This window comes from Lichenostomus cassidix, chromosome 21 (assembly GCF_008360975.1).
Source record: "Lichenostomus cassidix isolate B80296 chromosome 21, HeHo_3.0, whole genome shotgun sequence".
Lineage (NCBI taxonomy): Eukaryota > Metazoa > Chordata > Aves > Passeriformes > Meliphagidae > Lichenostomus > Lichenostomus cassidix.
The window spans coordinates 2,260,866-2,279,969 of NC_139501.1; the positions used below are offsets into that span (position 1 = coordinate 2,260,866).

A 19,104-nucleotide genomic window follows, 5' to 3' on the forward strand; every position below is an offset into this window, starting at 1 on the left:
TTTTCTCCAAGTGACATGAACTATATTCCTGTGTAAGAGAACAGTTAGGTATGTCCAGTCAGTCAGCTGTGTGTCCAAGAGCTTTGCACTACATTTTTGAACTGCAGGAAGCCTTACAGAACTGCCATGTGCTTCCTGCAAATGGAGAAACAATCAGGATCCCAGTGCAATAATTCTTATTTAAAGAATAAGAAGTATTCACTCACTGCTCAGAAAACAATGACAGAAATATTCAAAGGCTAAGGAAGAACTCAAATTCACTCATTGCATTTTAACAACTCCAGTGTCCTTTCCACAGCTCAAGCTGTTCATCCAATTAAGTCCAGTTACTGAAACCAAGATATCATTAATACTCTCACATTTATTTGTAGCCTCATGCTTGCCCACGTAAGAGAAGTGGGAAGAGCTGAGTACAGCCCATCCAAGTTCTATCCAAGCATAAATTCTTCTGTTCAATATTGTTCCTCTCTCAAATTCCTTTGCTGGTAACAGCAATGAAGCAATGCTAATTAAAAACTTTATTTAATTTTCTTACACTATTCCTATTAAAAAAAAAAAATTTGAGTCTTCCAACCTTCCTTCCTTCTCTCTGTCCTGTGAATAATTTCTACAGATTAAAAGGAAAAAATCCCACATTTAAAATCACAGCTATCATTAAGTCAAGTATTTAGAATTTCTATCCCCTGATGGTCAAACTTTGCTTGCCACAAGGTATTTTTAGCACACATTACTACTACCAAAGCCTAACATAATCCCACCAAGCCACTGGTAACACAGAGGGTTTAAAGCTAAATTGTTCATATTTTACCCAAGCACAGTCATTTTCTAAGGAGGTTTAGCAAATCCCTTTTCTCCCATGAACAGCCTGGCTGACATTTGTTCCCTCAACCTCTTTCCTGCCAACACACATCGCTCCAACATGGACGAAAAAGCAAAAACATTTGCAAAAACAGAGCCCAAACTTTCCAGCCTTAACAAGGAGCTCACAGTATGGCCACCAGACAGCCCCAGAGCAGGTCATCTGATTAAATGAAGCTGTGCTAATCTATCAGATACCAGAAATCCTATTAGCAACATGCACAGCAGCTTGGACATTTTCACAATGACAAAGGAATTAGACACAACTCACTGTTAGTTACAGTGAGCTGACGTCACGCTGGCTTTGAAAAGCTGAAGGTTCTTTTTGTTTTCAGAATATAGATTGAGTTCTTAGTTTGCTTTTGTTCAGTGGAAAATACAGTAAGATTGTAACTGCTGGTGGAATAAATTTGAGGTGCTCTCTCTCCCATTTATACAACCTAAAACAGAAGGAAAAATTCAGGGTCCCTCTGGATCCAGAGGGAGATATGAGTGGGGAAATAAAGCCTGCTGCCTGCTTTTTGAAAAACAGGTAAATATCTAGTAATTCAAATTAACAGATTTAACTGAGCAAATACTTGGCCAATTAGCAATGTTCCTCACAGACTAAGGAGCTTCACAGAAATTCAGGTTACAGCCTGGAAGGTAATGAAGATTTCACTGCTCCAAGAACACTAGTAATAATTACAATTACACAGAATATAAACTCTGAAACTTTTAGGTTCTGTTTAAATAATACTGACACGTCGAAAAGAACATTCTGACAAGAGCCACTTTGCTCAAAAGAAATTTGGCCTTCTTTTGTCAAACATGGTGGAGAAGTAATTTTTCATTCATGAGAGAATGACTATTCTCATCATTTTATTTATTACAGCTCCCTGCCCCACTGAGATGAAACAGTTTCATCTGTGGTCTCCCTCTGCTTTGCCAGTTCCCTCTCTGACAGAAGGCAGGCACTAACATCTATTATTTAGCAGGTTTCCTGGCCATTTTAAAATCCTTCCTGTTGACAAAAGAATACACATGCAAAAGCAGAAAACAGGTACTTTAGGCTTGCATAGATTAACAGCCAAAAATCTGAATTAACCACTTTTTAAAAATAGGATGTTTTTCAAGGACTAGAAAAAAAATTTTTTTTTTTTCTCTACTTACATTTTCTCTCACTACAGTAGAAAGCCAACTTCTGCTGTCAAACATGTAAATTCTGGAAAAAAAGACACCAAAACCACAATTAATGTAATTATCACGAAAGAACGCAGATTTCTCAACAAATCTAAGAGAAATTAAACTATTATCAAAAAGCAGACTCTTTCTGCTAGCTAACTTGAGCAGCTGGCCTGTCTTCATGAAGGAAATGGGCAGTTTTAGTTACAGTAACACAACCCAAAGACGTGTTTGTGTCAAGAAGCTGATTTTGACATTTTTTCGCCAAGAAAACTCTAGCAATCCTGAGATCAGTTCTCCTGCCCTAATGATAGAAGTCCATGCTATCAGAGAATTTAGGATTATAACAAAATATAGTCTCACTCATACAATTTTCACTGTACTACAAAGTGTTCCCCCCAAAAAAAATCAGCATTTTCAACGCAGTGGAATTATTTCTGCTCAGTCCTGTTCCTGAGGTACATTTGCCTCCTAAGCACAGTTAAATATCATGATATCTATTTTATCAAAAGAAGTTACATAAACCTCCTACTAACGAGCTCAAGTGAGAGCACAGCACTCTTCTAGAAAAGTTACAACTTTAAATCACTAATGACATTACAAAGTACAAAAGGAATTGACACATGAAGTAACTCACATGCAGTCTGGACAACTGCACTGGTTTAGCAAACTGGCTTTGCAGAAAGGGGAAAAAAGTAAGAAATTTTGAAACAATTCTTCTCCTGGCAGCACCAAGCAGTATTTTAGGTCACCCCAAGATGTGAAACACTGACAACCATTTATACATCCCAAACATCTGGATCTGGCTCTGTCACACACCAGGACAAGGGCTGGGGGTGATGTCAGGGGACACCTGAGTGTCCAAAGCCACTCTGTCAGGACAGGTGAGAGATTATTCTGAGCACAAAGCAAGAAGGTACTGAAGCAAAACGACCTGAAATCAGAAAGCCAGCCTAAAACTCCACACACCTTTAACTGCAATCTCTCATATAATGCATGTTTCTGATTTTACAGTTCACTACTAGCTGGGGAATTTACAAACCACTTCAGTGTCTGGTATGGAGGTTAAGCTACTTAGGATATGGATCATCCTCACCCAAGCTCATTTATAGATGAACAGTTTAATACTGTGATTATGAAACCATCACAGTGTAAGCAGTTTTGTTTGTCACTGCCAGAAGAACACACTTTGGGACATAAAACAGTAATTCACACTTAGAGGCTGAACTCCAACCCCCCCAGACACAAATACATGACATGACCATTTTGAGTTCTGAAAACAGAGCAACTCCAGTCAACTTTCAGAAGTCTTGACAGGAAAAAAATTTGCCCCCACTACAGAGATAATGAAATCTCATGAAATTCTGAAAGGATTACCTGAAATGTAAACAAGGAAATTTATGCTGGCACACTAACAGCACACAGAATACACAACAGCAAAGGCCAAAACACACACCATTATTGTCCTGTGCTGCACCCTCATTAATGCAGGAGAGGTGTTGCAGATATCATATGCCTTCTGCAAAAAAGAAAAACAAAAACAAAACAAAACAAAAAAAAAAGCCACTTTAACCAGCCTGCAAGAGGAGGAAGGAAGCAAACCAGCAAACTTTTCCACCAAGCTGGTTTGATTTTTTAAAGGGTTAAGTATCCACTTGATGATGCTGAAAGCACCCTGCGATGCTCGCAGAACGCAGTCCTGGCAACGGAGATATTTTCAATTCTACCTTAAAGATGGAGCTCATTTAAGGACAAAAGCAGACAAGCTACTCATGAAAAAAAGATCTGCATTGCCACAAGCTTCCATTTTTAGCTAAAATGTAGCCTGGTAAAAGCAACATGAAAATTAGAGGCCAGTTCATTGGGTGCACCGCAGCACTGGCTCAGCAAAGAGTTCTTGTAAAGGAGCTCCACACGCTGCCCTGACAGCCCTGCTGAGCACAGAGCCAGAGGTCCTTGACACCAAAAAACTGGGATTTCAAAAACAGGAGAGAACAAAAAGTTCCACAGAACACTTGGAGCATGGTTCAAGTGGTTAAACCATCACACCAAAGCACCTGGAGGTGAGCCAGCCCTACGCATGGTTGGTGTTCCTGGTGTCCCCACATGCCCACAGCTCCTGCTCCAAGAGAAGAATCAGCACAGCAATTTGGACTTTAAAAAAAAAAAAAAAAAAAGTAAAAAAGTGAAAAGCATCACCATTTTCTGGGTAAAGCTTTCCCAGTACAAGTACTCAACTGCTGTCAGCCCAATATCCTCTTTTCTTTACAGATATTTAAGTAGTTATTCTAGTTGAGCTGACAACCCAGCCCAAAAATTTATCTAAACTCCAACATATTCCAGATACAAATCTACACATGAAGAAGACTCTTCTGCAGAAGAGACTACAACTTTCTTCATGAGGCTGGGGGAAGAAGTATGGAAGAAAAAGGACTTGGAAGAGTATGGAAAGCATTTTGAATTATTTTAATATCACGGGAAATCTGAACAACCCTCCAAAATGAAGCAACTTCCTAAGCAGATTAAACACACTCACTGCACCCTCTCCAAAGCCATTAACCACATAAACACATTCTTCTCGTGACCTATGGATTCAATGAGAGACTCCAAACCCAAATATTCTGGGTGTTAATTCCAACCTTCCCAAGACTGCTTTACACACACATTGACTTGATGCCAAGGCTAATATTTGAATTGCTGCTAAGGCATTCTAGTACCTAAAGCACAGCAGCAATTCATGCCCAGCCTGATGTGGAGGCAGGCATTAGACAAGATGCTGAGGATCTGACTCAAACTCTGGGATGAGGTTTGCCCAGGCTTCCCAAGCAGTTGTCCCTGCTGTAAGAACATGGAAAAGATGTAAGAACACTGAGAGATGTGTTCAGTGGGGATGTAATCAATGTATACACAGGTATTTCAGTGGCTTTATCAATATGGTTTAACATGGGTCTCAACCAACACTGGGAAAAACTAGTTTCCATGACCATTACACCTCTTGAATCTTTAAAAAGTCTTGCATAATACATCCTCCTGCAAGAGCAGCACATAGGACTCTTTGATTCAAGGCACTTAAACAAAAGTAACTTCACTGAAAGGAAAAAATAAACCGACAAACACCATCCAAAAACCTGCTAGCAAACCTCAGTATTACTATTAAGACAAACCAGCAATTTCAAGTGAGGTTACTTTGCTGCTCTGCACCCCTGAGCCAGCAGGGATGGCTGGATGGAATCAGCCAGTTACTAATTTAGCCTGCAGATGCTCCTGTTCAGGTGCCCAACATCATCACCACTGTGACTTACCACCTACAAGGCAGAGATAATGTCTGTGAAACCAGCAATTCCAAGTTGGTTTATTAAAATAACTTCTTATAGTCTACATGGATGATTATTATCACAGAACAGTATCTTGATGGCCACGAGATTACACCACCTTGGCCAAATCACTGCCAACATCATGAAATTCCAATGTGCCACCAGGCAACAGTAATTAGAACTCTCAAATATAAAGCTTCCAGACTACTCTGTACACAAAGACTCCCAAACAAACCCTATGCTCAGTTTAATGCTTTGGTGCTAACTACCAACATGAAGAGCTCCAGCAGACAGCTGGAAGCTTGAAGGATGTTTGGTATCTGCGTGTGCCCCTCCAAGAGTTAATTCCAGCTCAGACTTTCCTTGGGGAGTGCAGACCTGCAGTCCAGAAAGCCAAGTCTTTGCTGTCACCTCTTCCAAGGGCAGCTTTGAAGTACAACCTGGAGAAGTATAAAATAATAATTACAAATTCATAAACCTAAATACGCTGGAGCGAAAGGATACAACTCCTCCTTTATTTGAAGTCTCCTTTCTGGGAACCATCTGCCACGTCTGTAATTTCCAAGCACACAAAATCTGAAAAGCAAGCAGTACCTTCCTAACAGGTTTTGCCAAAGAGCTCACCCTAGCAGGGACAACAGGAGATTGTACAACTCCTTCGAAAACTTCCTGAAAGCACTTGTGTCGTGCAAGGCCAGCACAGCTGAATGTTTCTGTGGGAGGTATTGGCTGCTTCTTGTGCTGAAGAATTGCCAAGTTCCCAGCTGAAGCAGTCGCTGTGCTCACTAGACATTTTTCCATATATTAGTGGGAAGTGCACACAAAACAAGCATCAGGTTGATCAGTGTTAATGCTCATCTTGCAGCAGCCACATTGGCTGGCTGGAGAGCTCACAAATTTCCATTTTCAATATAGTGTGTGAGTAAAATAATAATTACACAAGCTAAAAATACCTGCAAATTAACAACCTGATTTCACAAATGCTTCATTATTACCTATAGCTCAATATGGAATTACAGGCCCCATTTCCAGGGTCACTGATGTTGAGAGTTTTTAGAGCTTTTGCCTGTTTTAAGTAGAACTCTATAAATGCTCTCCTCCTGAAGAAATTTGTGCACTTTTTCTACTTTGCTTGATGGATCTACAAGACTACATTAGGAATAAAAAAAAAAATTCTCATCGCTGCACAGAACACAGGAAAATTGTTGGCTAAAGAATAAAGGTCAGTTCCAGGGTCCTTCCAAAGTTCTGGCCACATTCCTTCCTCCTGTAACCTCATTCACACAAAACAGCACATACAACAGGAAAAACCAGGCATAACAGACCTCCATGGAGCAGCCTCTAATCAGCCAGCATGGCCTTCCACCAAACTGCCTTCAGTGAAGCACTGAGGCAATTCACAAGTGCCTCACTGCTTCAATTTGGCACTTCAGAATCCAAACCCCCCCCAAAAAACTAAACCCCCAGACCAAACCCATCCACCATAAACAGCTGCAAGCATTCAGAAAAAAATAAAATAAAATTGAGCTTTTATTTCAGAAAATTCAAGGAAGAAACAAAATGTGAGCAGATCTGGAAACCTTGAAAGCCCTTGCAAAACCCAAATCCAGCAAGGCGCTTTCACATTCAAAGTCCCAAATTGGAACTACTGTCTCAGAGGAATGGTGCATTTTTGTCTCCTCCAAAACTGCTACAGGATATGAATAATTCACCACAAAAGTTAAACTTCAATGTTCAAATTCCTCAATATGCCAGAGGTTGTTGCCACACAGCAACACAACACAACACCTACTGAAAGTCACCAAAATGCTAATCATGCATAATCCATCAGCTCCTGCTTGCACGCCTATTTCCAAGGAGTCATCCCTCCCTCTGTTGAACAAGTCCTTGCAAATAAACCTTTTGGATCGTTTACCACTTTCTCAAAATAGCAGCCTAACAAGCAGACAACAATGCTAAGATCATGGCAGGACACATGACTGCAATAAACAGCTCTGATGTGAAGTGGTCTGTGCCTCCTTCTGCCACCAACATTGCACAAACTCCAGCTGTCTTCATGGAAGACAGAATCCCATGTTGCCAAAATACTCACATTCCCTGATGCTAATCCCATGACCTACATTTAAAAAAAGAATCATACTGATGCAATATTTAAGCATAAAAATCTGGACTGTAACAGGTCACTTCATTAATCCTTTCTAAATGCATCTGGAAGCCATGTGCATTATTTAAAAAAATCATTTTAATATTCTAGGGACAGCAGAGAATTTCTGTAAAAAAATAAAAAGACTGATATTACTAGTTTAACAGATGCCTAGAGGCAAATACTTAAAATAACATTTTTTAAAAAGAAGGGTCTTAAGAGATCTTTGAAGTAGTTCACGAATATTAATAACTCTTGGTACTTCAGTGACCCAAACCCAAAGATTTCCTAACTACATCTCATCTCTTCTGTCTTCCTCTCAAAGAAATTCCCATTTAAGAGCATTTTTACACTTCCTGATAAGAAGCAGGCATGGAAAATGAACATCTCTTAAGAACAAAAAATACTGGTATTTAGTATAAGTTCTCATCAAACTTTTATTTATTAAATAAGCCAAGATTCTAGATTTTATCCTATTTATCTCTATGCAGTTAGTCCTTCTGAAGAGCAAAACGTTTATAACCTCATCAATTTTATGCAACTAGCCAGTAATGTTTTTGGCTGTCTTCTTTCCCAATCTTACAATTTTAAAAGAATGTAAAAAAAACCCCAACCAGAGTAAGTAAAAAACTTAGACCCTGCTTGTGCATAAATTTCTAGTTACATTTATCAAGAAAATGTCACAGAAAATTGTCACTTCCTCAAGTATCCCCTTATCCAAACTCAAGCAATTTTGCTGTCACAGACTATTAGACATCTCCCTTCAGACTGACAAACAAAACACAGGCAGCACTGAAGGAGAATATATTACTATTAATTAACCAACAGAGAAATGACTAAGCATTTATTACTAGATGCTTCTATCTGCAGAGCCCTATAGCAACTGAACAGTTGTTTCTTACTTCAACAATTTTCATTGCTTCCTTCAACTCCTTTACCATGAACCTCCAGTTTTTACTGAGATTTTTCACTTCATACCCAAACCCACCAGAATGGATGTTTACCTAAGCAGGGCAGAGCACAGGCACCACAGGAATATTGCAGGCTTGCTTTAATAATTAATAATTCAGGTAAGACTGCAATATTCCTGAGATATTACCAAGTAATGCCACGGTATCAAGATATGATCTTTTCAGAAAATGTGTGCTCTCTCATGCCTGTCAGCTGAATCTATAGGTTTGGGGTGGTTCACAATCCAAGCCATACAGAGAACATTTTCTCCCAGAAGCCAGAAATGGAAGCACACAGCTGTAGGAGCAGTTCACAGTGTCCCAGGGTGACAAATCAGTGACAGAATCATTACACAGCAAATGAAAACATCTTACACACCTAAATAGATATATATATATTGTTTCTTTGCAGTAGAAATCAACATTAAAACCATGTTTATTCAGGTATCAAAACAAGTTTTTAATCCACAATTTAAGAACATGCTTATAGTAAATTGCAATCCTATTAAGAAACGTAATTCTTGAGAATTCCCATTAAGTATCCAAATATTGTCGTTTGAAAGTCACTTCTGGGTAAGCCAATTTTCCAGTAATCTTCAGTTCATTTTCTGTGATTTAAAAATGCTCAGGAAGTCCTCACAAAGATTGATGTACTCCTCTATCAGGATGATGTTCTGCTCAAGCTCTCCCCAAATATTTCCCAGTAGGTGCTGAGGAGAGCCCAGCGTGAGGCTGGATCACACTGCACTGAATCCACAGGCAAATAAATGAATGGTGAGATGCAAAACCTGGCAGAGGCACCTCCTGTTACCAAAATCCTGAAGATTACAATGAAATCCATCAAGTGGATCAGCTGCCCTGTCAGGGATTAAAGTGTAAGAGAACAAGTAGGTTCCAAAAGCCTGGATGGGATTTCTCTCAGCTCTGCCTGCAGACACATCTGCCTTGGAATGATCTTCACCTTGTTAAAAATCGTGTGCTGGTTCAGATATTACCATCAAAGTGACAGCAGTAGGTACATTAAGATCTTCACTACAATATTTATTACATTAGAGGAGGAAATGGGCTACGTGATCACTTATTTACAATACAAAAAGCCCCCAGAAACAAAAACAGCGGAATAGACATGAAAAATACTAATAAAAAAAAATAAATCAGTAAGACTCTGTGTCCTCATAAGCACAGGAAATCAGCAGAAATCCCCATTATTGTATTTTGTATTTCCATAAATTTTAGCTCCACTATTTTATCAACAGGAGCTGAATCATCCATTTCGTTCTACATATGCCAGCGAGTAAAGAGTCAACTGAGTCAAAGGAGAGTCAGCTGCTTCCTGTCTACACCCTTTTAAGAAATACAACCAACTTCCAGAAAGCTACGCTTAGCAACACTGCTTCTTTACATCCTTAAAAGTAAAACCATTAAAAACCAAGGATGATTAGCCAAGCAAATGGACAGATTTCTATTCTTGATCTAAGGGAGACATTTGCAGATCTAAAGTGATCTCTTATGGACAACTTTGCTTCTGAAAAGCGTTTCCCTGATCTGAACACACAGGCACAGGCTGAGAACCTCACATGTTGCCATGTCTCACTGCACCAAGGCCCTCAGAACACTAATGAGAAACACATTGTGTTTCCAGAAGCAGCAAGATAGTCCATATTCTATCAAACCTCAATTGTGCTTCACCGTACGGATCAAGAGTTCCACCCAAAATGCCTTTCACTGTCAGCATCAAATCCTGAGAGAGCACTTCAGGGATTCTTCCTCCTGCTCTGCCTTAGAAAATGCAGAAAAAGCAAGCAAGCTTTTACTGTATTAAGCTTTTATAAAGTAGAAATAATAAGCAGAAAAAAAACCCAAGAGAAGCAACAAAAGTAACCCCATCTTAGAGCCAGGCTGGCCGTGAGTTGATAACTACCTTCTCACCACAGCTGCTGTCACATCTGCCCCAACAAAAATAGGGGAGTTAAGACATTGGAACAAACCATCTGCTCCTTTGTGCCTCTGCTACACAGGCTGTACAAAGCCTCAGAGATCAGCTAAAAGAAAAATATTCATTCTTCACAACTGTGTAAAAGATCTTTATCCAAGCCCCAGCTAGAAAACAGAATACATTTAATTCACTGAAATAAGAATTTAGTGTTCAAACAGCACACTGATCTTCAGTAAGAGATTAACAGAGCACTGTTAGAATAAGTTTAGCTACACCATGAAAAACAGCTGCTTTCCAGCACCAGTGTGAAGATAAGAAGCATTTCAGTGGACCTTAAAAGTCAACAAAATATATTATATGCATATAGCAGATAAAAGATACTCAGTAGAGATTAAAATATGGCATGACTTCTGTAATCTTTTCCCCCAAAATAGACTGAGCAATACTTTGTTCTCTAGCCCCACAATCAACGTGCCCCATCTTTAATCAATGTGCAAGCTGCTCCATTAGTTTTGATAGCAATGATTTATGCCCTGAGCAGCTCATTGATTTCTCCCAATAATTGCTGTATTTTGATATGTACTGTTTGTACAAAATAAGGTACAGAAGAACAAGAAAAGCAAGGCTGAGCCTGAAAAGTCGAGTAACACAGGAGACCTTGAATCCATTAGACTGAGAAGTGGTGTTTGGGAACAGACAAGGCAACACTGCTCAGTGCTGATATGAAAGTACAGCCCTGGGCCAGTATCACAGCAGAAAGCACAAAGGTACAGCAGGAAATACTTGCTTTCACCCTTGGACATTCCTCCTCCCATAGGATCTGAATTAACCCTCTGAAAACTTGTGGCATTAATCTTTAAGTATTGGTTGTATTCCTGGAGATGGAATCCATCTCGCTAGGTGATCAAAATATAGATGAAAACGTGATAAATAGAAAGAGAAATAAAGTTAACACCAGAGAATTAACCAAAAAAGACAAAACTGAAAACATCAGAAGACAATCCCACCTATTTTATGGGAAAAAAAATACCAGCAAAGTGGTGCCAAACCAGCAGCCAGGACGGTTGGTTGAGCCCTGAAGTGCTGAGGTTGTGCCATGACCCCAGAGCTCAGCACAGCCCCTCTGGCCAAGCAGCACGGGGTGCTTGTTTGGAGCTGCTAAATGCTAAATGCTCACACCCACTAACTGCTGTGCCCAGAACAAGCTCCCCCCACCCTACAGCAGCAGTGAGCTCTCAGTAGGATAAACCACGGTACTTCCTGAAATGCTGAACTTCAGTACTTCCTGAAATGCTGGAGCTTCATCTGTCCATAGTTAGAAGAAAGGAAGAATTCAGCTGAACTAACCAATCTGTCCAAAGTGTCTATGATATCTGAGATTCTACACACAAAAAACCACCTCCCCAGCACCTCAGGCACCTACTGAAGACCTCACTGCTTTGCCAAGATTTAAAATTTACCAAATTGCTCCTGTTCAGTCTTATTTCCAGTGAGTACTACCCAGCATTTTCAGCAAGGAACTTGCACAGTAGGTTTTCAGGCGCTGGCCAGATAATATCTGACAGCTGCAGCGAAATGCAGGACTTGGTAACCTGCAGCACAATTAAACTGCCATAAGCATCAAGCAGCCTGTTCTTGATCTTTGTACAGACACCACCTTTGTTACACAGACAGAGTTCTGCCACTTCACAGAGAACGTGCAACAGGAATATCAAACATATGTTCCAACAAAGACAGCTCCTTAATTAGTACAGTATCAGCTTATTTCGAGCACCAAAGGTTTCAGCAGACTATCACATCTACTTTGTTTTTCTAGACAAACAGTGAAAATTACCACACCACCCTCCCAACACATTTGTTAGGCTATCTGGAGAAAAAAAACCAACCAAACCAAAAAACCCCAGAGTTTTGGAAACTAAAATGATAAAATCCAAGATGATAAAATCCATAAACAGGTTTCTTCTCAGCATCTTGAAGCAGGCATAGGCCTGCTCTGTTTAGCTCTGTTACTTCATTTACCAGAAACAAAACACATTAAGTTATGTATTATGCAGTTATAATGTATGAGATTTTACATACTGAAACCTAAGTTTTTTATTTATTTTGAGATTCAAGCATTGTTACATTTGATGCATAGCTGGAACCACTTGGTGTTAACCAAGATGTATCAGCTAAAATATCTAAGTTCAGTTAAAAAGAACAGAACTTCACAGAAATTACTAAATCAGACTTTCTGCACTGGGTTTCATCACAAAGATATTACTAGAAAATATCAATATTGCACACATATCAAACTAAGAAATAAGTTCAGGGACTTCTGATCAGTGCTGTTGACAGAGTGAACATTTCTGCCTGGCCTTACAAATTTCACTACTAAAGATAACCAAGCAGTAACTTTGAAGATTTCTGCATCAACAAAAAAGGTGTATTTATACCATTTTCTGTAAGGTTTTAACCTTGGAATGTTGACCCACCTCCCATCCCTCATTTGTTTGGGTAAATCCCTCAAATACCCACAAAATTCCCAAGAGCTGAATTCTGATTTAAGAGATTCAATTCCTCCAATTCCAGAAGAAATCCACGTTTTCCACAGACTACAGCAGGACAGCAACACCCCAGGCTTGTGAGGCACATCTGGACAGATGTGCACAAACAGGAATGTGATCACCAACAACATCTGTAAGCTCAACATCCTGCCCAGCCACCCTCAGGAAAAGAAATCTGGGAAAATATCCCATGTTAGCACAGATGTGCCAGTGAGAAAGTCCTTACAGTAAGGAACACCCCATGAATACTGGGCATGTGTATTTCTGTTCCCATGGATGTTAAAATCCAATTTTTAAGCACACAATTAAAAATTCTTCTGTCAGATCAGCGCTGGAAATTCCAACATTTCACAAAAATAAAACAAAACCCACTCAGCTTGTCAAATAACTTCATGGTTTTGCAAATAATTTTAGATAACCTCTATTTACTGACAGATTTTAGCAAATCCTGAAATGTCAGGATAAACACAATGTGCCTGAGAAGACTTTTAAGATGGTTCCCCAAATCTAGCAAAAAAGCCAGAAATGCAGTAATAAAATCGAGATGCATAGAATGAACAGCTCACCCGTAACATTTAAGCAGAAAGTCTTTTTCTTTAAGACAGAAAATAAGTGTCATCAGCTGCTGTAATTAAGGTTACTGTAACAGAAGACAAAACAAGGCACAGAACACAAGGCTTGGCTTTCCTGTCACTGAAGGCCAACACCCACAGCTGCCTTTCTCAAAGTCATACAGAAAGCCTTGAAAATGTCTTCTTTATTTCCTCATCCCCAACACAGTTTGATGTTATGATGAAGATGAGCCAAATCAGCACTGATATCTGAACCGGTAAAATATTCCCTACAACTACTCTGATACACAACATGCAGGAGTTTAGATGGAGCTCTGAGTTTCCAAAAAGAAGTATTTTGGTTTTACTTTTTTTTTTTTTCCCCTTTGCTAGGAGAAAAAAAAGAACAAGCTTAAAATAGTGACAAAAATCTATACATAGCTTTGAATATAGGACCACGTTACATAAAGCTACAAAAAATTATCTAATCTATCTAATTACAGATAATTAATATTTTCTTTTTTTGGGGAGTGCTGGCAGGCATTACTGCAGTTTTCAAGAAGACATCAAAAATATTCTCATCTGAAAAAAACATGATAAACATAACTGGCATGAAATTGTAGGCAACCCTTTTTGAGATCAAGGTAGAAACACACAGAAAAAATATTTAACTATCCACAATTCAATTAATCCTTATAACATCTAGAAGGTATTTCTCTTCCAAACATAAAACCTTTAGAAATTGCAGTGATTTGATAAGCTGGAATTCTGCTTCATCAAATTAATATACATATTTTTAATGAGGCAGTTTCAGGCAAACTACTTAGAGAAATGAATTACATTTCAAATTAAAATGGCAACTAGATTTATAAACAGCCTCTTTCCCTTCACTGTATTATCTGCTACTAATTTTTCCCTCATCAAGTTCTAAATACAATCTGTGAAAAGAACTCTGAGACTTAGCCTATCTTTACCACCTTCAATTGCAGAGCTACCTTAGAGCTTTGTCTCCTTTAAGCTCCCTCAGATCACCTTCCTCAGGTCTTCAGCCTCATTTTCACTCATCCATTATTAGGATTCCAAAATAGACACAGCATAGAAGATCAAATTTTAACCCTTCAGTCCCACCAAATGCAGAAATACTTTAGAAATACTCTTGCCTTCATGACAAAAATACCTTGTTTTTACCAATTCTTAATTACAATGGAATAGCTGACAGAGGGAATTTATTCATTAATCCAAAGCCAGGTCTCCTAAACATCTGTAACACCTTCTCAAGTATTCCTGTTTGAAACCTGAAGTTATTTGTACTGGATTTTAACAAGACTTAAATCCAACAATATCTCAACATTTGCTTTTTAACTGCCTTTCCAGCCCTTATTCCTGTGTCCTGTCACACTCCCCTCCACCCCAAATATCAATAACCAGGTCAATGTGGAACATCTGCATGTATCCTTATTTTCTGCCACTGAAAATCCTGGAGAGAACTTAAGAGTTATTATTTCCAAGGCTCCCTACAAATTACACTTCTATAATGGCCCCAGAAAAGTATTTTTTTGGCTAACACATAAAAAAATTTTCCCATGTAGGCATCTAATTGCAGCACCCCCACTAAAACTGAGCGTAAGATATACATAGCAAGCGACACCACATCTTGGCTGCTTCCAGATGGCATCCATGAATATTGTCATTACTCCCTAGCTGGGTTCAAGACAGAAAATTCCTGCTTTTCTAAGACTATACCGGGCAAGGCAAACATCACCCCCTGTAACCAGCACACTCCAACCCCCCAGACAGGCAGAAATATTCCATTGTATTTTCAGAGACTAACAGATCACAACACGTTCTATATCACTTTGATAAATGCAATGGATGAGTAGTTAACACAAATTAATACTCTTACAAGATATTAATTGCAAAGAACTCATTTTAGAAGGTCAGCTGTTAAAAGAAGAGGCCATGAAGATCTGATTTTAATGTTCACTGAATTATTTTTAAGCGTGTATTTCTATTCCAAGGCTAACCATCTCCCTTCTCTCTACTCAGAAATTCTCTACCACTTTAATAAAAATGCAATATTCTGCCTCAAAACCTATCTTGGAGTGTCCGTATTTCTGTACTAGGAAGCTTTCCACAGTAATTTACGTTGATTATTTTGGCATCTAAAGTAAAGGTACTGCTCATAGCCAGCTCAGAGCTTTTAAAAACCTCTTAATGTTCTGCTCAACTACCAGTTGGCTCAAGTATCTATGGATTCTGCATATATTTCTGTTTGGTGAAAAACAAATCCACACTCACAAAATCCCCAGCACACTGGACACCCTGTGAAGAAATAATAAATTGAGACACTATGTTAAATAGAAACATAGGGGCTTGGGGGTATTTTTGTTTTTTATCATGACCTTGGCTAATCCTAGTTCCAACTTTATCAGTGGGGAGAAAAAAAACATTTTGAATGGAGTATGTATTCTTTTCATTTTCAGTCTGCACTTGAAGCAACCAAGAGACTCCCTTCAAAAAATGTCCACTTTATCTTCAGTCACATGCTTAAGAAACATTTCATTAATGCAAGCAAGCTGCTTTCAAGGTTATACTTTTTTTTTGCCACATAACCAGTAAAATCCTGTAGAAAAAAAAAAACCACCCCATCTAAAATTTTGGCATGACCACAGGCATTAGAGACTCCAAAGACAACTCACCTAAGTGTAATTCAACCACTGGAATGTCCAATTTCCCATTTCAACTTGCTGGTAACAAAGCAGCGCTAAATGCAATTTCTGAGACAATACGGTGTGCCATATGGCTAAAACTGGATATTAAAATTGAGAATATCAATTACCAATCCACTAATGCTGAGAGCCAAAATCCATGGACAGTAAGAATTTAATCCAATTCAGTGCCTAGAACATGAGCTGAGCCCGACGTAGAGGAGACAAATCTACCGCTGCTTTCACAGAGCGCAAACAACTCCAATTTTTTTATTGCAGTAACTATAAAACCAGCTGAACGTAACACTTGCTTAACATCCCTAACCACAGCTCCAGGCCTGGTAGGAATCTACAAAAACAACAAAAGTTTCAGATGAATTGGCATCTGGTTTCACAGGGATTGAGAAATCATAACTAAGTTACTATTTAAGAAGAAACAGTTTAGTTGTTTTCCACATGACCAAATCGAAGCCTCCAAAGCATCAGGAAGTTACACAGGGCAGCCAACGTCTTGCTTAATTCCAGGAAAAGGCATCCTACAGACACAATATATATTTCTACTGTAATTAAAGGACCTTGAAATTGCATTAGTTGAAGTATTTTCTTATTCTAAGTAACCTAGTTTAATGGTTGAAGTTTTAAAATTTTTTATAGCTGTGGAGTGTTTCTTTTGGGATGATATTAAGAATAATGCTACACAAAATTCTGTACATTCCCTGCTTATACACAACTTCATTGCTTACTTACACAAGAATTCTAATTAAGTCCAAATACAGCATCTCCAGATTTCCATGAGGCATGGAGGTGATTTAAAAAACTGTTCTGCTAAGATTTCCTGTGGAATTTTAATTTACCATGTTGTCAAAGATTTCATGCTAGGATGCCTGCTACGTACTGACTTAGCAGCTGCAAGGACTCAACAAGGATAAATGTAATTTATCTTACCCAAAACAGAATCTCACTTCACTCTGCTCCTTTCTGATCCTGTACTAAAAGGCCAAAGTAGTAACAACAACAAAAAAAATTGCACAAGTAATTTCAAATTCAACAGGACATTAACATCAAATGGAACTAACAGTTTATTGGACAGTATTCTTAATTTAATAAAAAAAAAGTTCTTGAAACACCAGGAGTAAAATGTACTCAGCTAATTTCAGCTTTTTTTTTTTATTTTAAAAAACACCAGCACCACAAACCTCGACTGAAAATCAGCTCTTCTGCTTCCCAGCTTCCTTGTGCATGAGCTACAGCTGGGCCACTAAAACAAACTAACAAATAACTGATTATATATTAAGTCATAGATAAACAGTACTAAAGTGTTTGATATTATCAAAGGTTTGGAGGTCATTTGAATACAGGAGACATAACAAGCATTTCTTATTTTTCTTGCTGGGAAGTGTATTGTTTTAAGCCTGAGTCCAGTATATCAAACATTAACCAAGCTATTTTATTTAGGCTACCAAAGTTAAGGAATTTGGCACTATAGTGAAATATCACAAAAGTTACAAATCAAAAGTCCATTTCTCTTAAAAGATACTAAAAAACACACATAAAAGGTTTTATAAATTGATAATGGCATTTTGAAGTAGACTACTTCTGAGATACAGAGCTGTTTTAATATCCCCCAAACCCTTTCTTCCTCTTGCCCGTTAAAAGAACAGTTATCTAGAGGATGGCAGCAATTCTGGGTCAGAAACAGCCTTAAACCCTCCACAAATTGTGAGTGTTCTGAGGCAGACAGGAGACTCTTTTGTGTCACAGAAAGACACCTGTCTGCACGGGCTGTGAGCTGATGATCACCTGGCCAGCACAGACCCACGGCCCAGCTAAGTCTTTGTGTACCTGTGCTCTACGGTTAAAAACCGATTTTTAGCAACAGGCTTCATAAAAGCCAGGAACATTTTGGTGGTGTGAAGCAGGCACTGCAAGGTAAAAACGAAAATTGTGTCACCCTTTTATTCAGTTAAGAGCCTATGTGAACATTTCAATAAAACTATTTACTCCTCCCACCTAGTTCCTATCTGGAGGAGCTCACAAAAATTAAGGAAAAAAAAAAAACCCCACAGATTTCTCGCAGCAATCTTCCAAATGCTCCTCCTACCCCCACCCCAGAAGAGAAGAAAGCAAAGAGAACGAGAAAGTAAATCTAAAACACAATTACGAAATAAGATCTAGTTTGGCAAAGCTGGGGTGAGGAGGAGTTGAAAAATGAGAGCTGCCTTGCTGCAAACGCCATCTTGTTGCAGCTACTGGGCCCAGGCACAGAGAGATCCATTCATTCACAGCAAAAAGAAAATCAAACACACACCCTGGCTAATCTGCAGCCACCAAAACAACTACACTATTATCACCCTTCTCCTTCGCCTCTCCTAAAGCTCACAAGGGAAAGGAATAAACCCTGATCTGTCACATTTAGGATGAATTTAGGTATTAATGTATCATCTTCATTTCCCTCACACGTATTTCACAGACACATCGACAGCATTTTGTCTTGATTCACATCCTTGTGTGCAGCTTAAAATATGGGATAAATCTCTCACGATTAGGTACAGATATCCTACAGCATCAAAACGTTTAATTTTTCAGTCTTAAATCACCTCTCCAAGTTGAGCCAACTATTCTCAAAAGCTGTTTCAATAATCACTTAAGCCTTACATTTACAGTCTTTTCCTCCTATTTCCTCCTGTGGAGACAATACATAATAACGTGGCAGTCGGCACATCCTAGAAAGGATGCCTGCTTTAAAACGAGTCCCAGCCATGACTTTGTTAGAGAATAATGAAATATCACATTCGTTAAAATTTCAGTTCATCTTCAGCAATGATAAATTGACATCTTACAACAACCTCTATATCATTTTGATTTTCTTCTGGACAAGATTTTTTTTGTTAATAAAACGCCTCATCTCTTCCCTATTTACATGCAAGGCTTTAC

At 38.7% G+C, this 19,104-nt stretch overlaps 1 protein-coding gene across 2 annotated transcripts in view; it reads right to left on the reverse strand.

Annotated features, from left to right (window-relative positions):
• GNB1 (G protein subunit beta 1) overlaps positions 1-19,104 on the reverse strand; it is a 34,781-nt gene that overhangs the window by 14,498 nt on the left and 1,179 nt on the right. For both annotated transcript variants that reach the window (XM_085080104.1, XM_085080103.1), the window contains exon 2: positions 2,011-2,062. The gene's annotated coding sequence lies outside the window, so the exon portion shown is untranslated. The remainder of the gene's footprint in view (positions 1-2,010; positions 2,063-19,104) is intronic.